Genomic DNA, 25,223 nt, shown 5'->3' with positions numbered 1-25,223 from the left:
GCAAGGTCCTTAATGTGCTTTGAGTTCAGTGCCAAGCACTTTCTGATACACACTAATAGAATCTCCCCACTAACCCCATGACCTTGCACAATCAATACCTTTATTGATGAAAACCTAAGCTTAAAAGACTCAGTGGGGCTGTGTAGGTCACAAAGCAGTGGGTGCCAGAGTGAAATCCAGCTCTGGGCAAAGACCCTATCTGCACCATGGTCTTGAGGGTAAGTTTGGTCACCTGGATCTCTACCAAGTTGGGCTGGGCCACCTGAAGCAGAGAAGAGGTTAATATAATCAACATGACCGCATTGGCAAGAAGAGTAAATAAAGAGGCCCATGGACCCCCAAGGACTTGGGGGTCCTGACATAAGGTTTGGGTTTAAATAGAGGGCAAAGAAGCATGCATAGCTGAGCTGTCCTGGTGAAGGTGTGGTCCTACCTGGCATTATTGCTCTGCCTCAGTGTCTCTTCAAGGTGGTCTGAAAAGTTGTCTACACTATGTGAAATCTCTTTACAGGAAAATTTCCATTCTGGCTGCCTCGAGGTCCCTTTGGGGTCATTATCTGAATGGTCTGATAGTCTAATGGAGGACACAGCAGTGTCTCTCTTCATGTTATCTTTATTATTGTCAGGAAGGTTCCCATTTTACAGTCAGAGCAGAGCACCTTCCAGGCAATGTCTGTGACCTTGGACTCCATTCTTCTCCCATGACTCAGTTTCTTCTGATTGCTGACCAACAGAAAGCCAGCCAACTGAGCACTTTATGACAGATAAACTGATACCAAGTGGGCAAAGAAGAAAGGAATGAGATTTCCAGTATTCATTGGGATATGGGCTTACAAGACATACATCTTAAAAATAGGAGAAAGGTGCAATGAAGAAGAAATTTTGCAAAAATACCATTATTCCCATAACTTAGAGCTAAATAAATGTTGACACACACATTGTCTTGGGGACCTTAAGGGAGAGATTACCTTGAAAACCATTGCTTCCCAAATACAAAATTTAAGTCAACAAAATGTGGCTGAAATAATGAGGAAACAGGGACACCAACATGTTAACACACATCTTTGAGGTGACTTAGAACAAATCGAGCTATTCAGACTGCCCATGACCTGCTCAAGGGACCCCAGAGGTGTGTCACAGAGCCCTTCATCCAGCCTCATGCAGGATGCTAAGAACACAGACAGAGGACCCAGCAATCTCACAACAGAGGCTAGAAGCCACTCTTGCTGAAAGCCATCCACTGGACACTGGAGCCCTGCAAATAACTAGAAACAGTGCAAACACACAGCATCTCTGTCTTTATTTGTCCTGTCTCCTTTGTCCTGGCTCCATCATCTGTGTGGTTGTACCCAGACACAGCCTAGCAACCAGTCAAGGAAGACTGTCTCATATCATATCATATCATATCATATCATATCATATCATATCATATCATGCCCCTTTTAAAGACAGAACAGAACAACTAGTCATTGTCCTAAACCTGCAGTCACCTCAGGTTCCAGGAAGAGCAGAGTGGCACAGGACAGACCCCTCACCACAAGGGCAGCTACCACAAGAATGGGGTTGTATCCTGGAATCAAGTGCTCATCGCATGGGGACCTGCCTATGCCCTACACTGTGAAAGGTTAAGGAGATCTTTGACACTTTACAGAACTGATACTTAGACAGTGACCAAGCAGCCCCACCAAGACCAGAGTGACTAAACTACACATTCCTCTTGTCTCTCAGTTCTTTTTCTGTTGAAATCTTTAACTCATTTCAATACTCTAGGGACAAACTTGGGGTTACTGGGTTCCTCCATTTGTCCTTCTTCTCAACCCCCCCCCCCCCCCCCCCCCCCCCCACGCAACAACTTGGCCATCCCCTATAACTGACACATTGGGATGTCAGGCCACTCTAGCTTGTTGGAGATGTCAGAGACAGGGATTTTGCTCTACAAGTCTGGGTATAGTCTGAGTGAGTCACCTAAAAAGCCAGCGCAGGTCACTAAGAGGACAAAAGAGCCAGACCCAGAAGCAGCTTTGCAAAGTGGGATAGCATTTGGCAATTTCACCAGCAGCTATGGTGGATGCTATCCATCCTCACAGAGGGTCCTCAGCATCCATGACTCTATACTGCCTCTAGGACTGTCACTGCCCACTTGGGTCCATACGCTTCTGCTTTGCTTTCTCTGTAGTTCAAATAAAATTTGAAAATACAAATTGGCAAATGTAAGAAATAAATCATCATGGTTTATCTCAGTGGGAGGTGTCTAGAGACACGAGAGAGTCACAGAGAAGCAGGGGGCACTAGGTCCCTGTCCTCCATAGCGGGAAGTTGGCATCTGCTTGTCTGGGTGCTCTCAGTTCATCCTGGGGTGGGAAAGCTACAGTTGGTCTATAATGTGACTGAATCTACTTATTAGAAATGGGAGGAAATCTCAATCCCCAGAACAGTCACTAGTTAAGGCTTTGTTTTTATGTCCTGAACCAATAGGATGGGGAAGGTGGGGAGGAAGTAATACTGGACACCAGGAAGACTGTACCTCCCTGAGAATTCAGCCAATGGGGAATTCAGGGTGGCAAATAAATGTGATTGGGAATTTAAAAAATCATTTTGTATCAAATCGGCAGAGAGGCCATTTTTGTCTTTTCTCTAGACCGATGCCAGTGACTGAAGAATCCTAAAATCAAAACCACCTTGCTTTCTCTGGTCTCGTGTATTTGCTACTAGAGAGTGATAGTCTTGTTTCACATGGTAAATAAAAATGGATTTCTTTACAGTTCAGACAAGTGTGGAAAGAGCCTTATGTTTCTCCACTGTTCTGCAGCAGTCATACACAGCCTCATTTCACAGAAAACCAGGAGAGGAGAGCAGGAAGACGGGCAGGTTTTACTGTGATGATACCAGTGGACATGCACACCTCCAAGGGGGCTCCTGCTTCTTATGTCCCAGAACAAAGAACTGAAGAAAAGCAAGCAGCTGGAGCAAAGTCAGGGGAGTTTACTGTGGGAAGGTAGTATTTCCAAGGAAGAAAGAAGTCCAAAACAAAATTAGTAGCTCAAAGCTCCACTCTATAAAGAAATAGGGAGTTAATGTCACGTAACATGGGTTTGGGGATCATTTGCATAGTTATTACAGGCTTCCTGGAACTGCTTTATCTGTGAGGTACAGTTCTACATACTACTTCCAGTGTCGCACGTTTTATGAGTATCTGAAGTCTCCATGCACTCTGGAGTATCTTCATGCCCTCTTCTGCACCTGCACAGATGTCTAGATCTAGACTGCCTCAGCTATGATAGTGAATCATGATCCTAGTTAGTCTTATCAATAAAAACCCAGGGTCAGATATCAGTAAAAGCTGAAAGATCAGAGAAGCAGAGGAGCAGCTACCAAAGACTTCTTACCTTTGCAAGTCCTTCAGCCTCCTATTTTGTCAACCTGTTCTTTACATGTGATCCCTTTGCAGCCTTCCCACAGGGCTTTCCAGATCACAGTCTCCATGTTATTCTTCTGCCTCATAAGTCAGCTTAGTCACTGGTTCTCTCCTGGGAGGTAGACTCAGCCCCAGGGCACCCTCATCCTCAGCACCTTGTTACCACTCTAAGCAAGATGCTGCCTCTGACATATATTGTCACAAGTTACTATGGTTACAGAACCTTGTTTGAAAGAAATGAATAGTAGCTTTGATACTTGCCAGCACGTGCTCTGCAGCTATATAGTTGCTTAGCTGTATTAAGTTCATGCTAGAAGAACCAGTAAGAAGTCAAGAAGGCTCCCAGCCTCTTCAACTTTCTGAATAGCCCAGAGGGCCACACCAGGTAAAGGACAGAGATGGCAGTTGGAGAACTGATTATACTACTGATCAAATTCTGTGGGGACCCTGAAAGCCCACTTTGATACTGCCCCTTAATGGCAGCCTACTTTTCCTACAATTGGTTCTCTAAACAGCAACTCCCAGTCAGGAGCTGGGCTTGTCCCCACCCTGTGATCAGCCATGGAGGGAAGGCTCCTCAGATCCATTGACAGAACTTTCCAGCTCTTGCAGGTAGAGCAGATGGAGCTGGCTGTCATAGGCTGGCACTGAGACAGGACTGAGCACAACAGTCTGCATTCATCCCTCACACCCCAGGAAGAATTCCCAGTCCACATCATTTAGAAAGGAGCCAGGAAATGACTCTCCTGACCCAGTCTGTAGTTCATCTCAAATCTATGGCATTTCAAAACCCACATTAATTTTATGTTGTGTTTTTCTTCTTAATGATGTTGTTTGTGCAGTTTGGATTTGGGGGCAGGGGACGAGTGCCTGAGGTACGGCATCACACGCTTCCTTGTAGTAGGTGTGATAAATGACACTCTGTTAATCTTCTTAACTGTAAGGCTATCTGTGCTCTACTATACACTGGCATGGGCTGGAAAGCAGACTGGATTAGGAGGAAGGGAGCTGGGATGGAATTAACAAACCTCAATTCATTGTTCCTATGGATCCTGGAGATGGGCTTTCTATGCGATTTTGATGGAACTGCTTTTCTTTCAGACCAGTCAAAGAAGAATGCAATACACATCTCAGAATGTGAAGGCCAGCCAGGCAAACCAAGAGAACCTGGCTCACTTCAGCAAGGTACTTGCACTCCCTAGAACCCGTTTCTACATCTGTAACTGAAAGTGGTATTACTGTGAAGGACTAAAGGAGGCTGGGATGCAGGACCCCCTTCCGCACTAGTGAAGGAGTAAAGGAGGCTGGGATGCAGGACCCCCTTCCTCACTAGTGAAGGAGTAAAGGAGGCTGGGATGCAGGACCCCTTCCTCACTAGCACCAGCACCTGCACTTCCATTTTTTATCTCATCCCTGTGTGTTTGTAGAAAACACCAAGGTCATGGAGTCCTTCTTAGAGGGTTAGAACATGGAGGTAAAATCTGCCTTCTGGAAGCAGACTGCTGAGGTTTCTGAGGAAGTTGACTAGGAGGATGGCCATGAGTCTTGAGCTAAGCTGGACTACTTAGTGAGACCCTGCCTCAAAAATAAAGAAGGAAGGTGGGGAAGATCAAGGGGGAAAGGTCTTACAGAGTCATTTGGGAGAGCAGGGGTCACTCCATTCACCATGCCTGAAGAGAGGCCTGGGATGCCTACTTCTGCTGTCATTGGCCCTTTTGTGCCTCTGACTATATCAGGCTCCCTATGTCTATTGGTTTTCTCTTTAGCTTCTGAAGTGGAACACAATCATATAATAAGAAAGTCCAGCTCTTAGACTTTCAGGCCTCTAGAACTGTACGACAGAAAGTTTCTTTCCATTATAAATTATCTAGCCTTAGGTATTTTGTTATAGCAGCACAAAAAAAGTATTAGTAAGCCTTAACCTTATTATTTGTTATTATTCCTACTTCACATGTGTCAGTCATGAAAACAGAACCACTGGGAATATGAAATAAATCTGCTCATAGATTAATCAGTACTTAGAGAAATGTTGATGTGGGAAAGTGAAGATCTCAAGATGGGCACAGAATAATCAAAGGAAGAGTCACTGGCTCCATCTGCCTTGGTGAGACTGGCCAAGTATGAGCTTACAGAAAAGTAGTTGTATCCAACTGGCTGCTAATATGGAAATGCAATGAGAAAATGCTAGCAAGGGTCTGGGAAACTACATCTACACAACTGGCTATCCCTTTGTAATATGCTACTATGCAGGCTGTGACTCTGTGCCTGATGGAGGGCCCGAAGCTATTGTGTGCTGGCAGACCTGGCAAAGTGCATGGGAAACAGGGAGTGAAGAAGGGCTGCTTGAGGCTGACCAGATGGTCCTGCTTGTCTTTAACCATGACAGCCCAGGTTCCACTTCATTTTTGTGTCTCAAACCTTGTAGCCATCAGATGGATCCATATGGTAAAGAGAATCTGGGAGGTACCATGGCCTGCCTGAAACAAAAGACACAGTGTGGAATTAAGGGAGTGTAGTGGCTGACTGTGTATGAGCACTATAGGTGGTGTGGTTGGCATGCAAAGGGTGGGGCAATGCAAGAAACAGCACCCTGCTTTGCAGTCAGGAGAAGTAGCTTGCCAGTCTTTTGAACAAACAGTAAATAACTCCCTTATTCCAGCCAGTGTGCTGTTGAGGCAGAAAGGAAGTCACTCACCCTGGTCCTTTACCTGGGGAACGTCCGTGTGCTATGGTTCAAGCACATTGCTACAATTAACACTCTTATCATCACTTTCCTGAGCAAAGACTGGAGCAAGCATGTTTCCTGGGAGCTAAAAGGCTGTCCTGAAAAGTCAGGGTTTGGAGATTGTCCAGCGACCTCTCATGAACTGGCCAGAGCAGTAACTTCATTGTATAAGGGAGGAATGCCTGTCACTCAGGCTTGGGATTCTGAGCTACTCAGGGTTTGCCATTGTTATTATTTGATTTTGTCTGCTTTTCCTTTTATTGTTGTGGGCAAAAGGATGGTTTATTTATTGAGACAAGGTCTTGTCATGTAGCCAAGACTTACCTCCAACCTCTACATAGCTAAGGCGGCCCTCAAATTTGCAGCTTCCTGCGTGCTAGGATTACAGGCATCCTTTTCCGCACTCAGTTCTCTCATATTTTTTATTCCTATCTCCAGAAATAAACATCCCCTGCTCTCCATGAATGTGGCAGGAAACACTCACTTTGGCCTTAAATTGCCATCACCTGATGGGTCTCTTTTTATTAATTAAAACTTTATCATAAAGAACTTGAATATTAAAAACATCATGCACCAACATTCACCCTATCCAAAGTCTCGATGTTTGAATGAACATCTATTCAGTTAGAACAGCCCTTCTCAAGCTGTACAGCATTACACTGGATGCTACACCTTCACTGTTGAACATGTTCTCATACACTTATCCACCAAAAAAGCCTAAAACATCCATGACTGGATTGAAACTAGAAAAAAAATTAGGTTGATATACTATACCCACACATACATTTATTTATATAGATATAGGGCTAGGATCTGCATATGAGGGATCTACTATTCAACTCTAAAGAAAAACAAAAATCACAAATTTCGCAAGAAAATGGATAAACTTAGTATGTATAATATTAAGAGAGATCACACAACCTCAAAAAGAAAAATCCACATGTTCTCCTCACAGGTCTTAAAACATGGACCAGCTGATTGGTGCCCCAATTCTAAACTCCTGGTGGGAGGACACTCCAATTGACTAAGCTTAAAGTCAATGCTAACTCATGGATCCATGACCAAAGACTTGCCAGAGAAGAGAATCCACATAGTGTAAACATAGATCTAGACCCAAACACTCTGAATGGAGGGCTTTAGAAGGACAAACGTCTAGGCCAGGCAGTGGTGGTGCATGCCTTTAATACCAGCACTCACGAGGCAGAGCCATCTCTGTGAGTTCGAGGCCAGCCTGGCCTACAGAGTGAGATCTAGGACAGGCACCAAAACAAAACAGAGAAACCCTGCCTCGAAAAAAGAAGAAGAAGGAGGAGGAGGAGGAGGAGGAGGAGGAGGAGGAGGAGGAGGAGGACAAATGTCCCTTTGGCAGAGTCCCCATATGCTCTACCCTATTCCACAAGCAGTTTTATGTAAGAACGTTTTGAAGGTGCTAAAGCACCAGCTAGACAGAAGGCCACATGGGATCCTTTCCTATAAGAACTGTTCTGAGCTGTGTACAGATTCCAAAGAAGGCTGTCTGTCTCAGAACAGGGCTGTCACACAGGGACTGTGGAGTGCCCCATCCTTTATCAGGTCTGTAAGATGGCAAGTCCCTTAACTCATGAAGCCCAAGGAAATGGTAGCATCCATCTCATGAAATTGCTAGGCAGCTTACATGGAGCTCATATGCTGCAGACTGTGCAGGTTACTCCCTCTGTTGCTATGATCAAACACTGACCAAAAGCAACTGGGGAAGAAGAGGGCTTATCTCCAATTGTAGATCACAGTCCATCATTAAGGGAAGCCAGGAACTGAAGCAGAAACCATGGATTAACACAGTTTACTGGTTCACTTCCAGGTTCATATTCAGCTACTTTTCTTACATAGCTCAGACCCACCTGCCTAGCAATGGTCCACAGTAAACTGGGCCCTTCTACATCACATGTTCACAGGCCAATCTGATGGAGGCAAGTCCTTAATTGTGGTTCTCTCTTCCCAGGTGTGTCACACTGACAACCAAGATTAGCCATCCCAAGGATATCTTCAGGCAAGAATGATGTCATTGAAACTTGGTCTGGTAATGACAAGGATATTAAGCTGACGAGAGCCTTTTACCATCAAGACCCCAGACTGCCCAGGACTGTTTGTGAACCGACCCAGCAGTCCAGCCTGCTCTGGGCTCAGTCTTCAACAAGAAGTCATGGTTTGTAGGAGGATATATTTCATTCTGTTCTTCTAAGCATGAGCCCTAGCCAATAAATTACAAAAGGAAATATGCTCCAGTACCAAGAAAACCCTACAGCTAGCTGTGTGCTTAGAGTGATGTGTGGAAGAAGTGATGATGATTCAGTGTGGAGCCTGACTTGACAGACGCCATGAGAGACTGACTTGCTGTCAAGCTGGACATGAGGTTATGTCCAACGCTGTGAGTTACTCCTGATACCTTGTCAGTTCAATTCTCTTAAATGCATTGCTACCCCCACCCTCGTGTGTGTGTCCATCCAATAATGTAAGATTTCTATTTATTGGGTAACTATGAAGGCCCAGAGACAACACAGACATTTAACTACTTACTAAGATGTCAGAAGAAAAAATTAACTCAGTGCCTTGATGTGAGAGACATATAAGACACATTTCCTTTCTTCCAAATGCTCCCACTGACAGAAGGAGTCAGAAAGGAAAAAGAAAATAAACAGCATATAGGCAATGAGAGTTCATAGTGTACAACATGCTGTGGGCCCCAGAAGAAAGGACAAGGCCACAGTCAAGTGTCTCAAAGTCTGTCCACATGTTACCTTCTCACAAAGACCTTAGGGCAGGCTAAAGTATCCTCCCTCCCTCCCCTATAACCATTCCTACAACTGGAATTTTAAAAGCATGTTGTTGTTGTTTTTTCTCACAGTTGTAGACCAGGATGAGTTTTTCCCATGCTGATGGCCTTCATATCCAGGCTAGCCAAGGAGAAGGGGTTTGGATTGCAAAGTGCGCAGAAGTAGCTTGCCAGGGTGGAGGTAGATAGCATTCCTCATTCTGGCCTTCAACCTGACAGGACAGGGTGAGCCACTGACTTTCTTGCTGGTCTTTACCTCAGAGGAAAAGTGCTGCCCCAAGACGCAGCTACACAGCTAGAAGGTAAACCTACAAGGCCGGAATGTATACACCGTGACTGGCCAGACTGTACCATATCAGGAATGTAACATTTTCCCAGGGAGTGAAATTGGACTTGTCACGTAAGGATGATAGAAGACTGCAGACAAATTTCTAAATAGTTCTAAATTTCTAAATAAAAAACACAGAGCCAAATATAAGGGTGAAAGCCTTAGAGAGATCAGGGAAATAGGGAAAGCCACCAGCTAACCTTACTTCACCAACACTGCAGCTTCCAAATGTGAGTTGCTTCCTGTCTACCCACGTCTATATGCCTTGCTGTTCTGCCATCTGATTTGCTCTCTCCATTCAGCTATAACACCTCCTCTTCCTACACAGCTCTGTCACTTCCTGTCTGTCTGTACAGACCTCCATGGTTAACTTGTTTTGGAATTTAAGGCGCATGCCACCACACCTGGCTCTGTTCCAGTGTGGCCTTGAACACACATTGTTCTTGCCTGCCAAGTGATAGGATTAAAGGTGTGTGCAAACATTGCATGACTTCTGTGTTGTGGCTGGCTTTTTCCTCTGACCTCCAGACAAGCTTTATTTATTAAAGCCAAATAAAATATCACCACATAAGACCCAATCAATGTATGCTAAATGAGCACACTTTTAGTTGACAGGATCGGAGAAGAGTCATGAAATTGTCTTAATTTCAAATGTGTTTTAAGAAAATAAAAAAATATGGGTTGAGGTTAGAGTTCATGGTTAGAGTTGGGCTCTGTTTGGCAGAAGACTCCAGGATGAACTAAAGCAGGAGCTCACTGGTGCGCATCTCAGTTCTCAAGGAAACTAGTGACAGAACACACAGGCTTTAAAGTGCCATGTGATGGCTAATACTGGTTGTCCCCTTGACTGTATCTGAAATCAACTAAAACAAAAGCCTCTAGAACGGTGGTTCTCAACCTTCCTAATGATGCAACCCTTTAATACAGTTTCACATGTTGTGATCTCAACCATAAAATTATCTTTGTTGCTACTTCATAACTGTAATTTTGCTACTATTATGAATTGTAATGTAAATATCTGATATGCAGCATATCTGATGTGTAACCCCTGTGAAAGAATTGTTTGACCCCCCCCCCAAAAGGGTTGCAACCCACAGGTTGAGAACCATTGCAAGTCTAGGGACTTCTGTGAAGGGTCTTCTTAATCAAATTATTTGAATTAGGAAGATCCACCTAATTGAGGGTGACACCTCCTGGAAGATACAATGTGTCAAAGGAAGCTCCTGGTAGCAGCCCAGATAGGACACTGAGAAAGGAAACTGCCTGTTGCCTGTTTGCCCCCATTCCTGCTCTTTTTAGGCTTTTAATTTAGATTGAAGACCAGCCGCTCTCTAGGAATCCTCCAGATTAGGACAGCTGCCACATCTGACTGGACTGTCTCTCCAGAGTGAGAAAGTCATTGTTGGGCTGCCTAGATTGCACTCTGCAAGCCAATCTCATGAATCCTTGTTTAATGTACACACACACACACACACACACACACACACACACACACACACCATTCACTATCACTTCTGTTCCTTTAAAGAACCCTGACTGTAGTGGGTAGCCATCCCAGCATTGGCCTGGAAGTTCCAACCCCCACTGAGGCTTCGGCAATGATCACGCCCACAAGGCAGGGCAGAGGAGGGAGCGGAAGACCGAGGATCAAGAGGAGGGCTCTCTCTTGGTTTCGGGACCCTGGACACTGGAGGTAGACCTAGCAGAGTTCTCCAGAGAACACCGCCGGACTGCACTATACCTTTGCCAGACCCTGCAACCTACCCCTTCATTTGTAAGTTACCCCACAAAATAAACCTCCCTTTTAACGTGGAGTGGCCTTAATAATTTCACCAATACCTGACTGATACACTTAAGAATGTAAGTTAGTTTAAGGAAAGCCCAACACAAGTTGCCTTAAGGTTGAAAGGAGTCTGAGACCAAGAACTCATTAGCCACACACACTGGTGGTTTCTTTCTGAGAGGCCCACAGGTGCCCAGCCTGGCACAAACTGCCGTAGGAAGCCATGAGCTCTCTAATGGGAGCATTCTTCTGCTGCTCCTGTTTCATTTGGGGCATGTAGAGAGGCTTTTAATTCTCACCAAATACCCATTTCATGTGTGTTGTCAGTGGGATAGGGAAATGGAGATTATAACCATCTCTACCCAAAATCTAGTGAGTCTGTTTCTTGTGAACCAAGGCAGTTGGGTCTGGAATACCTCTCCTACCTGCACAGTCAGAAGCACAAAACTCTCAAAGATGGTGGAAGAGCAGCATGGACGTGACCTGGGGCTCCGAGCCACTGCCTGCAGGGAAGTCCTTCAGAAAGCTTCCCACAGGAAGCATGAGAGGTGAGCCAAGTCAAACAGCTCTCCCTGCCTGTGACTCCAGTTCTGGGGGATCTGACACCCTCTTCTGAACTCCGTGGACACCTGCCATCAATTGTACATACCCATACATAGACATATAAAAGGTCCAGATAATTTAAAAATGATAAAAACAAATCTTTAGAAGAACTGTTACTCCTTAGCTTTTGGCTAAGATCTAGTTTTAAAAAACTACAACAACAAAACTACCTTTATCCTGTTTTTCTCTGGTGGAAGGGAACAGGAGGAAGTTCAGCCTTGATTAAATCTGTCTAGATACTATAATCATAGTGGACAAGCACTTAGGCAATTTAGCCTGCTAGACTGAAGGCTCTACTTGTGTCTGCAGCTCTTGTTGAAACTTGGCACATAACCCTATAATATTACTAATCTATAGTGTTGATTTGATCACTATTTTCCATACTAGCAGAGTTAGCGGGCATCCACTGTGAAACAGTCAAATGTTAAGCACTTACTATTTTAAGGATTACAGAGTAATTTGGGCAGAGTGTCAAACTCCTTCATTTTTAACTGCCTCTTCTTCCTGTGATGTCTACACTGATATTTATTCCAGTTTCTGGTTAATATAATAATTCAGGGGACAGAAAGATGGCTCAGTAGTTTGGAGCCCTTGCTGCTGTTGCAGAGGACCTGGGTTCAGTTCCCAGAACTCATATGACGGCTCACATGGTAATACTAGTTCCAGGGGATCCAACACCTTCCTTCTTCTGGCCTCCTCAGGAACCTGCATGTACGCGCGCACACACACACACACACACGCACACGCACACGCACACGCACACGCACACACACACGCACACACGCACACACACACACACTGAAAATTAAAATGAAATATGAAAAAAATCAACTCAGCTGAATCCTGAAGTTAAGTGCTTGAGAGAGTGGTAAGCAGCCAAGCAAGGTAGAATGGGGATTTGTATAAATTTCAGGGCCCTGGCTACTGGGGGTCCTACTCACCAGAAGACTGTTCCGAGGGACTGCCTGGTATGACCAGCATCCAGGGCCCAGGGTACACTGCATACACAGAGATGGGCATTATACAGTGCAGTGGCCTTGTGAGAAGTGCAGAAGGGAATCTAAATTTAACAGGGCTTTAATACAGCAGCCCTCTCAGGTCCCTCAGATGAGATGAAGTACAGGGCCCTCTGCAGGAGGGTAAGCAGGTATGAGCTCTCCATGTCTACCCAGTAGAGGTGGCTGTGACTGATGACTGGCCATGCAGACCGAAGCTTCCCCTTCAGTTAAGGAGTACATGTAGCCTCAGGCTGCAGGGCTCATTTTACTCTGTGTCTCTGCATGAATGATTAACATGGTTTCTGAGTAATGGATGAAATTGTGCTAGCCATTGGTTCGATAACTGTATAAGCATTTAATCTGGAGCTTACAGAGAAAATCAGATGGTTATAAAAAATTACTCTCCTTTAAGGCTCAATTACTTTCTTTAGAAGTTCTAACCTCACAAGGGTCTTACGATACAAACTTTCAGTGCATGCATAAAACCACAACCACTGAGAAAAAGACAAAACAGATAGAGCAAAGGTGAGTGGAAAATAGTCATCCAGACCCTGATGACCAAAGCTAAGGCCTGAAAGCATTTTAATGCTTATTTTATTCTTTATATTTGTTTGTTTTGTGTGGAGGAGGATGAGGGTGGCCTAACATGCATATGGAAACCAGAGGACAGCGGAGGGAATGTGTTCTTTCCTTTCTCCACGTAGTTCCAGGGAATGGGCTCACATCGTAAGGCTTGGTAGCAAGCACCTTTACCCACTGAGCTGTCTCATCAGCTGTTAATATTTATTCTACAGAAGATTATATTAAAATTATCAATAGAATCTGTAACGTGTATTTCCTTTTTATGTGTCAATGTTTTCACCAAAAAATCCAAACTCTTTACCTTTAAAAGATTTATTTTTATTTTATGTGTATGAATGTCTTGCCTGCAAGTATGTCTGTGTACCATATGTATGCCTGAGCCTCATGGAGTCCAGAAGAGGGAATGACAGTCCAGAACTAAAGTTACAGACAGTTGTAAGCCACCATGTGACTGCTGAGAACTGAACCCAGGTCCTCTGTAAGCTGGCAAGTGTTGAGGTGGGGCAGTAGGTAGGAGATGCCTCTCTAACTAAGAAATTATGTGCAATTAATAACCACTGGCAAAGGAAAACTAGTTCTCTCCAACAGAGTGTCCCTAGGTACATCAACTACACTCTAGGGCATGTCCCATGCCCAAGAATAGTTAGCCAACAAAAACCAAGTCCCATGTCATTGTTTGTTTTGATGTGTGTGTGTGTGTGTGTGTGTGTGTGTGTGTGTGTGTGTATGTGTGTGTGTGTGCACTACCTTTTTGTTCCATATTGCTTTGTTTTGGCATTTTTTTGTCTCATTGATTTTTTCCTTGTTTTTAATTTTCATTTTTGTGTTTTTATGGTTTTTTTGTTTATGAGAGAAAGAACATAAAGTTTGGTAGGCAGGAAGATGGAGAGGATCTAGAAGGTATTGGAAAAGAAAAACACAATCAAAATATATTGTATAAATATTTTAATTTAAAAATAAATCAATCAATTAATTTTAAAATAGAAAGTGCTCCTAACCACAGAGCCAACTATCTATCTGTAAACCCTTATGACTTAAAGTCAAGTTTAAATTCTATGTTATAACTATACCAACATTCATTTTATCTTTATTATATTCATTTCACAATAGATAATTTTTAAATGTATGGCTCACTAGCTGTTATAGTTTGTTATATAGCATTTATATATTTTTTCATTTGCCTTCCAAGAGTATGGTTCTAAAAATAGGGATATTGGATAGGGCTATACCAATATATTTGTGAATATAAATTACTAATCTTTGTTATAGATTATATATTTATTATATATCATATATAGATTTTATATATCTAAAAAGATAACACATTGCCTACCAAAAGACAGTCACTGTTAGCATTACTCATGCATTTCCTTATATTGGTGAATTTAAGCAGCATCAGGACAATGTGATATGAGTCTATACAATGTTTTGATGCCTTCTTAGCCTGGCTTCCAAAATCCCCAGGGTTGGGAGTGTCAGTGTGGGATGTCCTGTCCAAGCTCTGGGCTTGAGGAGTGTGCGTAGACCACACCAGCTTTATTCCAAGCAGTCTGCCTTGAGCCAGCTCCCTTGCTCACTCCACGTTCAGCATCCTTCTCCCAGAGCCCCACTGGAACAGAGCCACCACTCCAATGTATTCTGTCCAAGCAGACTGGCATCTCTCCAGGTAACCTCAGCCTCACAGAAATCAATGCTGTGGCGGTTGCCCACTCTAAGAATAATCGCTTTAAAGACTCTTTGAACACATAAAATCGATAACAAAGCAAGTCATTGCAATCTGTATAATTAAATCATTACTAAGTACCCTCATTTTTTTTCTCTGAACAACCACAGGAGGCCAGTGCTGACAGAGTCTCCTGAGAATACCTTACCTGTGCTCAGAAAGTCCAGCGCTTCATTCAAATTCATCCCACCCCTGTGGTCACCAAGGTATCTGACCTCAGGCCCACACAGGAGGCCAGGGCCCAATAGAAACATAAGCACACCTGCTCTCTGACCAGCAGGCCTAGTGCTGGTGTCCAAGGCCTCAACTCTATACCTGGAACCTTTCCTTTCTGCTCATCTCTTTACTATCTCAGCCTGTCCCAGACTGGGGCTTTGTTGTCTGAGGTCAGATTCCTTGATAACCACGGAAATGAGAAGAGACGGGTGAACTAGAAAGCATCAACAAAAACTTTTAGCAAAGTAAATTTGCTAAGTTAGCAAACACATGAATTTAATTTAGCTAATAAACTTAGCCTCGGGCACATTTTTTTTAATAAGGGCAGAAAGCTTCCACATTCTTTGCCCAAATGTCACAAGAACAGTCTCTAGGCCACTTACTAATAATCTTCTCCTCTGAAAGTTCTTGAAATAGACCATCACAATCTACATCGCTCTCAGCACCACTGTCTTCCATGCTTCTACTACTATGGCCCCTAATTGCTTTCCTAAGCCAAAATCCCAAAGTCCACATTCCACCAACAAGCATCATGGTCAGGCCTGTCACACCTGTTAGTATCTTGCCCTCACTCCTGCACATGTGCAGCTCAGGATATTGCATCTTATGTCATCAGGGGGTGTTGGTAACTACGAGCGTGCCTTAAAAAGCCAGATGCAGATGCCACGTTCTCTCTGCTCTGCTCCCTGCTCTGCACCCACCAGCTTTCGCTCTCCAGGCCTGGCTCTCCTCTCTCCTATCCCCTCCTTCCTTCCAATAAAGCCCTCTGTAACTCTGGTAGTTGTGGCTGTGGCTCATGACTTTTCCATGGTAACCAGTACCACCACCAGGCCATTCAGCCTTTCAACAGCAATACCTCATTCCTTGTACCAACTTCTGTCTTAGTCTGTGTTCTAATAGACAACATGACCTATTTAAAGCTTTGAGAATGAGGCAATAATACATGGTAAAGCTACATCAGTCCCATATTATACTGAAAGCACTGGTCTATATAGTAGAGCAGGAAATTATACGTGTAAGAGCTAGAAAGGAAAAGGTCAAATTACAACAGGAGCGATTTTGAACACAGAAATTTCAAAATAATATCCAGAATGACTTGATAAGTAAATTACATACCAAATCTTTACAAATAAGGGCAATACGAAAAAAATCAGTTGTATTTTTAAATACCAGCAAAAATAAATTTGAGATTAAATTTAGAAAGATACCATTTGGGGCTGGAGAGCTGACTTAGTAGTTAAGAATGTTTGCTATTCTTGCAGAGGACCCAAGTTTGTTCTCTAGCATCCATGTCTAGCAGCTCACAGCTACCTATAACTTCATACTCAGGGAATCTAATACTCGTCTGGACTTCCTGGGCACCTATCCACACATGACACACACTCACACAGAGCCCCATCACTACTACCATACACATGAACATGAGACTTTTTATACATAAAAAGATACCATTTATGACTCCTCATGTTTAACTTATGTTCTGCCTACTCAGAGTGGGTTGTTTAGGGGCTCATATTTAAGGACAAACAGTAAAAGGAAACACAGTAACTGCAGTGAAGAACTACTACACCCTCCAGTTGAGGAAGGTCCTGTATCAGCGGATGTGGTGGAACCTCTGACATCTTTCACAACACCTGGACCACCTGTCTAACCCTGAGACAAACCCAGTCTGTGGCAGTTCTTCAGAGTATCTGGCCAAGTATTTCTCAAGATTATTAAGGTTACAAAACCAATACAAAATAAAGAAATCAACATGGACCCCAAACTAAGGTGACAACAGCTAAGTTCACTGTGGTTCTTGGGGGTTGACTTACTGATTAAAAAACTAATGAAGGCTGAGGCTTACCTAACACTGATGTGTACAAAGAAAAATCATGCAAAGGAATGCAAAGAAATGAAAAGAAAATACCAGTCAGGAACTCAAAAAGGAGGAGGAGAGGAGAGCCCACAGCAATGTCTAGCCTCCCGTGAGGGAAAGCTAATTGTACTGGCAGTGTAATGCTAACTGCTTTCTATGGCCACAAGATCAATGTCTGCAAGAGGGTCTTGGGAAACTCTTCCCTGTGTGCTGGGAAGCTCCTCTGATCGCTGGTCCCCTGTACAGATGGACACATGGGGTAGGGTCTGGGAAGTCCCCACCTGGACTTCTCCTGGGAGGATCTCTTCCTCGAGGCTCCTTCCAAACCTCTCTCACTGTCATTTTCTGGCCACTTGGGAGCTTTGGAATATGGAGTTTTTGTAAAATGGTGGGAGAGAGACCTCAGCAGATGGAGCCACGGCGCCCCATGTCAGGTGAGGAAGACACGCCATGCAGACTGGTGGCCCAGGAGGCAGGGCAGAAAGTTACTCACACCGTGCAGACATGGCACCCATGAGGAAAGTTTTATTAAGGGGAGAAGGAAGGGAGGAAGAAAGAGAAACAGTGAGGGTCTGAGGAGAGAAGAAGAAGAGAAAAGAAAAAAGGAAAGGAAAGGAAAGGAAAGGAAAGGAAAGGAAAGGAAAGGAAAGGAAAGGAAAGGAAAGGGAGGGATGAGGTGCATACTACCTCCTGGCAAGAGAGGAAGGAAGAGAGAGAGAAGGGGGAGGGGTTTCTCTTAAAGAGGACTTTACATACGATGACGTCATCAGGGCGCTGGGTGGGCAGGAGTGGGTCTCCACAAAGAGCACAGAATGCAGCCATCTTCAGAATAGTTGCCAGGACACCCAAGTGACTACAGAAACACATCTTAAGAACAGATGGGCAGTTGGGCTTTCCCTTTATCCTGAGAGCCTGAGCTGCCCCATGCTGCTGCCAACTCATTTTGAATAACAGACTGAACAAGCATGATTGGAAAGGAGATCAGATCTGAGGATTATTGACATTTTGATTTTATCTTGAAGCCTTCTTTAATCCTAAAATATTCAGAAGTTTTAAAAGTAGCTGTAGTGAATGCCTTAGGAAAAACGATTCCATGATACAATGCTAACACTAACCTCTCAGGAGCAGTGGTCTTGAAATTGACACGAGCCTTGAATATGTAAGGGAGTAATGTTCATTTAAAGTGTGTCTTGACAGGGGACTCCCAGTGTCTGGCAGTGACTCTTTATGGAGATTTCATTGAAGTGACTGTGCCCATGTTGTGTGGGTTTCCAGCAGAGCAGATGAAGATGTCCTCAGGGCAAACCTTACCCAGCCATCTCTTATTTGTAGTGACTAGGACTCAGAAAGAAGAATATCTTTGCCTCAAGTCACATGGTGAGCTATTAACACATCTGGTCTCCAAGCACATGCCCTAGCTCCTCCTGGTCCATAGACCATTCTATGAAGACTCAGAGTGCAGCAGAAAAACATCTGTAAGTCTCACACAAACAATTAGCTACTGCCAGGAATGGTGATGGAACACCCCCTCAACCAAGTCCTTTTAAAACTGTTGATTTGCACTGTGCTGGAGCCCATACCCAAGGCCTTGTGCATGCTGGGTAACTACTTCCTCCCTCTCCCCCCCCCCCCACCATGCTCCCCAGCTCTCCATGATTAGCCTCCTAATTCTTTCTTTACCTCTTAGGAAACATCATTTTTATCTATTGGGTTGGGTTAGGACTGATGAAGCAAATAAAACCAGACCTAAAAAAAAAAGAAGAAATAGAGTTTTGCTTAAGAATTATGTAAAAATCTCAGTTTAGAGAAGTACGTCTATGCCATAATGTAAGATGTATTATTCATAATGCCAGCATTTTACACATTGATTACTTATTTAAATTATTATTATTATTTTGAGACAGGGTTTCTCTATGTAGCTTTGGAGCCTGTCCGGGAACTCACTCTGTAGACCAGGCTGGCCTTTAACTAACAGAGATCTGCCTGCCTCTGCCTCCCGAGTGCTGGGATTATAGGCATGCGCCACTACCGCCCGGCTACTTATTTAAATTATTGAAAGCTATTATCTAATATGAGTGCCTCCAATGTGTCATTTGATGCATTATTGGGTCAAGTTAATCTGCTGTGACCTGGTTAAGAACAGGTGTCCAAAGTCACATAATCTATATAATTCTGCTAACACAAATTGCTAATATGAGTTTCCTCAGTAACATGTCAGACAGTAGGGGAGGGTACAGAGAGCATAAGTCTTGGCATGGAGTAATTGATAGCAATTATGTACTTCTCAAATGAAGGAAGATTAAGAGAAAGGTTATCACAATGTTGCCATGCCCTCTTCTGCAATCAGGACACTGGCTGCTAGACAGTGTCACCTATGAAGCTACAGCCATGAAATCTCAACAACATGGCTGCATAAACAGCCATGTCTGTTTACACTATCAGCTGATGGCACACTCAGTTGACATTCCTATATGAACAGGGGAAATCTCAAGGCCCCACCCACCCCTCGATGAAGAGCTATAGGCAATCAACAGCTGCTGGGACAGGGAGAATCCCTTGTCTCCAGGATGAGGAGGCCTGATAGGTTTTTCAGTCCCAAGCAGGTATCCCTGGACACACATACATATGAACAGCACTAAATGGACTCAGTGGGTTATGTGTTGAATGTGTGCATGTGTGCATGTGTGTGTGTTGGAGGGGATTTGAGAGTAAATAGGGGTATGGGGAGAGTTAGAGGTAGTAATTAAGTAATATAGTATTCATATATAAAAGCCTCAAAAATTAAATTTAAATTAAATGTAAATAAACAGATACAAATTACTTAAAGTTGCATAGAGCTGGAATTTGGAACTGACATTGAAATAGACAATACACTCCTGTTGTCAGTTTGTATTAGACACACCAGGTGTAATAGAGATATTTTTCTCACGTGAGTCAAGCTGTACTTCTGTGGTGGCTCTCCGAGGCCTTAGATGACCCTGCTCTGTTTCTCAGAACTCAGCTCCAGCTTCCAGGCTGTCTCACCACCACATTTCAAGAAGCTCCATGCACCAGCAAGATGCTCAAGAAGGTGGGAGAGGAGGAGTGAAATCAGTCTCTTAGGAGCCTTCTTAGCTTGGTGGTGAACTCAGAGCATCCTGTGTGTTTTCTGCCAGGGGCTGACATTCAGTGGCCTGGTGCACGGTGGTAGGCAAGGCAAATACATGGCACTCAGGAGAACGGGTCCAGTTACACTGAACAGGACAAGTGCTCTCCTGTGCCTCAGTTTCCCTGCCTGTGGACTGAGGAAGTTGACTGAAGCAGATTCCTTTAAGCCCAGCACTGTGCAGTTCTGTGTACCACACCTCTGGCATGCTTGAGGGAGACAGTTCTCTGGCCAGGTGGTCATCTGAGGCCAGAACAGGAAAACATCATTGCCAGGGTCAAAGAAGTGGTTCCTGTCTCACACTGTACGCCAGAGCCCCATGTCCTACTCTGAGCAATGATGTCAGGACTCAGTTCTCTGCGGGCTTTGCTCCACTCTCTAGAGTTTCCTAGTCTGTACGACCACGCACGAGCCTCCCATGGCCATTACTTGTGCTGGTATGCCTAGGAGCATTTTTTAGTTTCTCTACAATTCTACAACCCTTTCTTTTTTCCCTATTTCCCACTCCCAACCCCAGCTCTCTGATAGGACCCATCTTATAAATAACTCATACTATGATGTTATCTGTTCAGTGTTGATCACAGGAACAGGGAGACAAAAGTGGCTGGCCCTGCTCCCTCCCCATACCATCCTTGTGTGTGATCAGTGGATGAGAAGGAAAGGCTTAAGGACCATAAGAAATAAGGTTACAGAGCTCGTGTGCTGCCAGAGTTAAGAGTCCAAATACAAGTGTATCTGCACCCAAGTTCACAAAGCCCCTGCCACTTCACTTCAGGAGGCGTGTGTATTCCTAATTCCCCATACAGGAATGTATGAGAAAGGACTGTCTTCTGCTCAAGGTCACTTTCGGCACCTTCTCTAAGCTCTACTTTGTTATTTGGTGACAATGGATTGGTCTCCTTTGGTTTTTAGGGTCACTTTGAGGGTTGCAGCCTCTTTCCCCACCAGAGCTGGTTAAAGAATGCCTGGAATGTCTAGGCCAGCTGGCACAGCAGCAGCAACGTCTGCATCAAGAGAGAACTCTGCTTTCCCAGCACAGGTCCAGATGCGGGAGAGCTGCCTCAGGGAAGCAGTGAGGCCTGCTGCACCTGATGTGGAATTCGCCTGGATTCATTGCCCCCTGAAAAGGATCCTTTTCATCCTTCTGAAAAGACAGTGAAACCCGGTTGCTAACAAAGAGATGGGGGAAAGGTACCGGGCAGACTTTCAAGAAAGAGAAGCATCAATAACCTGGAGGAAAGGCAGGGTGAGTGAATGGGCCACCTGGAAATGCAGCACCCCAGCTCTCTTGTCACCCTGGTCTAAGGAGTAACCCGATGAAAGACGCCTGCCTGGGGCTGCCAAAAAACAGCCAATTACAGAGAAATTGCTAGCAGAATTCAGGTCTCCAAAATGCATTTGGCAGAACATTAATTTTAAAAAGATGATTAAAAGGTCTTTTGTGGGGAGAAATAGAACAATTTGGAAAAACTCACGTTAGATGAAATAGCTGGATGTCTTCTTTGCTTTGTTTCCGGAGCCTTTAATATGGTAACGAACACTGTGGAGGCCTAAGGAGGAACAGAAAGGCAAGAGCTTTTCCAGTGTTTGTGACCTTCCTTGACCTTCACACCATAATCACAAAATGTATCTCTCCTGACCCAGACTGGTGATTCTAAAGAGAATGGAGCCTCCACTGGTGTGTGTGTGTGTGTGTGTGTGTGTGTGTGTGTGTGTGTGTGTAAGGACTGATGAGGAGAGGAAGCGTCTGACACACAGTAGGTACTCAATAAATGTTTGTTTTGACTTGGCTTCTCCCCAGAACCAGCAGAGTAGAGGAGGACATAGGCATGTCTATGGTGTGCCCAGAGCAGTAAGGAGCCTCAGCATGGTGGGGCAGTCTCTCCTGTTTCATGGAAATGTCAAGGGCTCTAGCTGATGAGGCTCTGCCAGACTGAGTGGCAGTTTTCAGAGTCTTCTCACAGAGCATCTCTGCTGTCTCCAGAAGACAGATGTTTACCTGGCTCTTCCAAAGGAGAGGGACAGGGTGAGGGCACTGGACCCAGTCACCGTGTCTTGTCACTTTTAGGATCCATCTCTAACTATGAAGCAACCTCCTGTCATAGAGTAAATCCAAGGCCCTAGTTCACACATAGATGCTGTGCCTGGGGCCAGTGCAGGGCCACCTGTTTGGCCCAGGAGTGAGTAATACAACCTTTGCATCCAGCACATTGTCCCATGTAACTTCAGGCTGTGTAGAAGTGACATTACCTCACTGTGCCCCTGAGGAGGGCCAGTCCTAGGGAGGCCAAGTAATGGGCTTGGTTGTGCAAGAACTTAGTGGGGACCCCTCGGATACTGAAGCATGCCTCTCAAATGCCTGAAATTCTGCTTCTTACCCCAAATTCTATTTCCCTTGGAGGCAGCTCTTGAAAGACTTTTTTTCTAGTCCTGATGTAGCTTCTCTTTTGTGTGATTGTGGCATCTGCTTGAGTTCTCCAAGCCTTGGCTGCTATCAGAAGGTAAGTGGTAACAGCACCAATAATCATTTACTAACACACCACAGAATACATGCATGGTCCCATTGAATCCCCAGCACTCTACTTTGGACATCCAGTAATGCCCTGGTTTTACAGACTAGGATCTAAGTACTACATATCCCACTTCCTATCCCCAAACAAGGCCATCACACTGAACCCCTAAGGTTCCTTCTGTTGGAATTCCTGGCCACTCCCCCAGCTACATGACCACACAAGCGCTGTTCAGATGCTTAGTCATTCCAGGGCTTTATGTCCTACGTAATCGTGCGCTGTGTGTGATCACGCAATCTATGCACATGCTTAGCGTAGTTCCATAAGCCCATATACAGGGGAATGCATAAAAAGTGGGTCACAGGCTCTTCCCCTTTCTTCTTCTCCTCCACCCACCTGCCCATGTCTTCCACAGGCCTGATCACATTCTTTTCTGCCCCTCCCTTCTCCTAATAAAACTCTGACAGTGGGTTTTGTGGTGCCTCATGGCTTTTCTCGAAGGGCAACAGCGCCACTTAATGAATAACATTGCACCACCACATAAAACCAACACTAATCTCCAGAATCCTAAAGAGGACATTTTGACAGTACCTAAGCTGAAGAAACCCTGCTCCCTAGACAGTCACACCACCCTAGGACCCATCCCATAAGTTGGTCTTTCCTATCTAACCACAGCCCCAGGACTCTGTTCTTTCCATCCTTTGCCTGAGCTCCCTTCCTTGAAGCCCAGAGTTTCATGGGGATACATTTCACTTCTCTTCTCAGACTGGCTTTTCACTTTTCACCTTCAGGCAACTCTGAATTGTCACTAGACTCCGAGTCATTTGATGTCACATTTGATGTCACAGGATGACAAGTTCACATACATGTTCTCCATGTGTAGGCTTCATGCTTCTGCCTGGCCCCATCATATGTTCAGACTTGTATCATATCTCCTATCACGATCTCAAATAAACTCTTTTCTTTAAAAGAGGCTGTCATTCCTTTAATAATAAGAAATGAGAGGGGACTCATTCTTAGCTTGAGTGGCTTGTTCAGCCATTTGCTGAATCTCGGGCCCCAGAGGAGATGTTCCCAGTTTGTGCCGAATTGTTGGTCTGCAGGTGGCCTGTGCCACCTGGTGTTGCAGAAACCCCTGGGACCTCAGTTAGAGTGGGTGAGTCAAACTGAAGTTTGGAGTGTTGAGTTAGGATTTGTTTGGGGCTGTAGAAGTGGCTTGACTGTCAGAGTGCTTGAGCCAAGTCACAGACGAAGGGTAAAGTCACACACAGTGCCTGACATTCATTAGGCCATTCCTTACCCAGTTAGCCTTGCCTCATGTGGAATATGAACAGGGTGTCACAGACACCTCACAGAAGACAGAGTGTGAGTACAAAAGGACCTAAGCCAAGTGGCTTTGGAAAAGGCATCTGTCTTTGTAGGAAGGGCCCTAAGTCTTCATTAGCCATGTGTTGCTTGGTGTGATCCAGACTGAGTACTCAGTGGGTTCTCCCACATAAATCTTACTGGTTGATAATGGACACACTAGTGGCATGGAACCTCATAAAACAGATGCACCATCTTCAGATCTTACAAAATAGATACCATAACTCCTCCAACAATTCCAGAAAGTAAGCACTGTTACTATCCTCTACTGTGCAAATGAGGAGAATGGGACTTTCTCACCAGAGTGGAGTTCACAAGCAGCAGAATCTACCTTTGTTTCTTTTCACTTGGTTTTCTTATTTTCTATTTTAATCTCAGTATTTTTGAAGAATAATTACTAGTGTAAACATACACATGTGTGTGTATTTATGTGTTTATTTTACAGAATACTTACAGTTTTGTTGGATGGAACTAGGAGGGTTTGGGAGAGGGAGCTGAATAAATACATTGTGTGGAATTGACAAAGTCAACAATTATGAAAAATTAGGAAAAGCTGGCAATACTATAAGGCTAAAGAAATATTATACAAGTCATACACACATCTGTAAGTTACATATAGAATCATCCTCAAATTTCATAAGACCAAATTTTCTTCTGTGTCACCTCAGAGTTCACAGTTGGACCATGGTGTGTCACACTCAAACTGGGGTAGGAGATCTTTGCATCTCCAGTTAAACGCCAGTACCCAAGAACACATCTGTCTGTGCTGATGACTGTTCTCCAGCTGCAGCATCCTGGTCCCCTGTCCCCATGCTGATTCTCTATTGAAACAGGATGAACAAAGGCACAGGGATGCACATGACTGATCGATGCTAGCTCCTCAGCCATTACTGCTAGATCTGAGCAGGGCAAGAAACAGTGATGGGTAAGACTCTCAAGACCCGAGTTCAAATCCCCACAGGGTTACTCCTAAACTGTGTCGATCCAGGGGGCCTTTAGGATTATGATGAGTATGATTCTTATTTATGTATTCATTTAGTATATGTCCATATGTGTGCTGCAGCCTGTGTGTGAACGTCAGGGGCCAGCATGTGGCATTCATTTCTCCTTATACCATGTCAGTCCCAGGGATCCAACTCAGCTTCCCAGGCTTAGAGTAAGTT

The sequence above is a fragment of the Onychomys torridus genome, chromosome 5 (genome assembly GCF_903995425.1).
Source record: "Onychomys torridus chromosome 5, mOncTor1.1, whole genome shotgun sequence".
Classification (NCBI taxonomy): Eukaryota; Metazoa; Chordata; class Mammalia; order Rodentia; family Cricetidae; genus Onychomys; species Onychomys torridus.
This window is presented reverse-complemented; position numbering follows the sequence as displayed.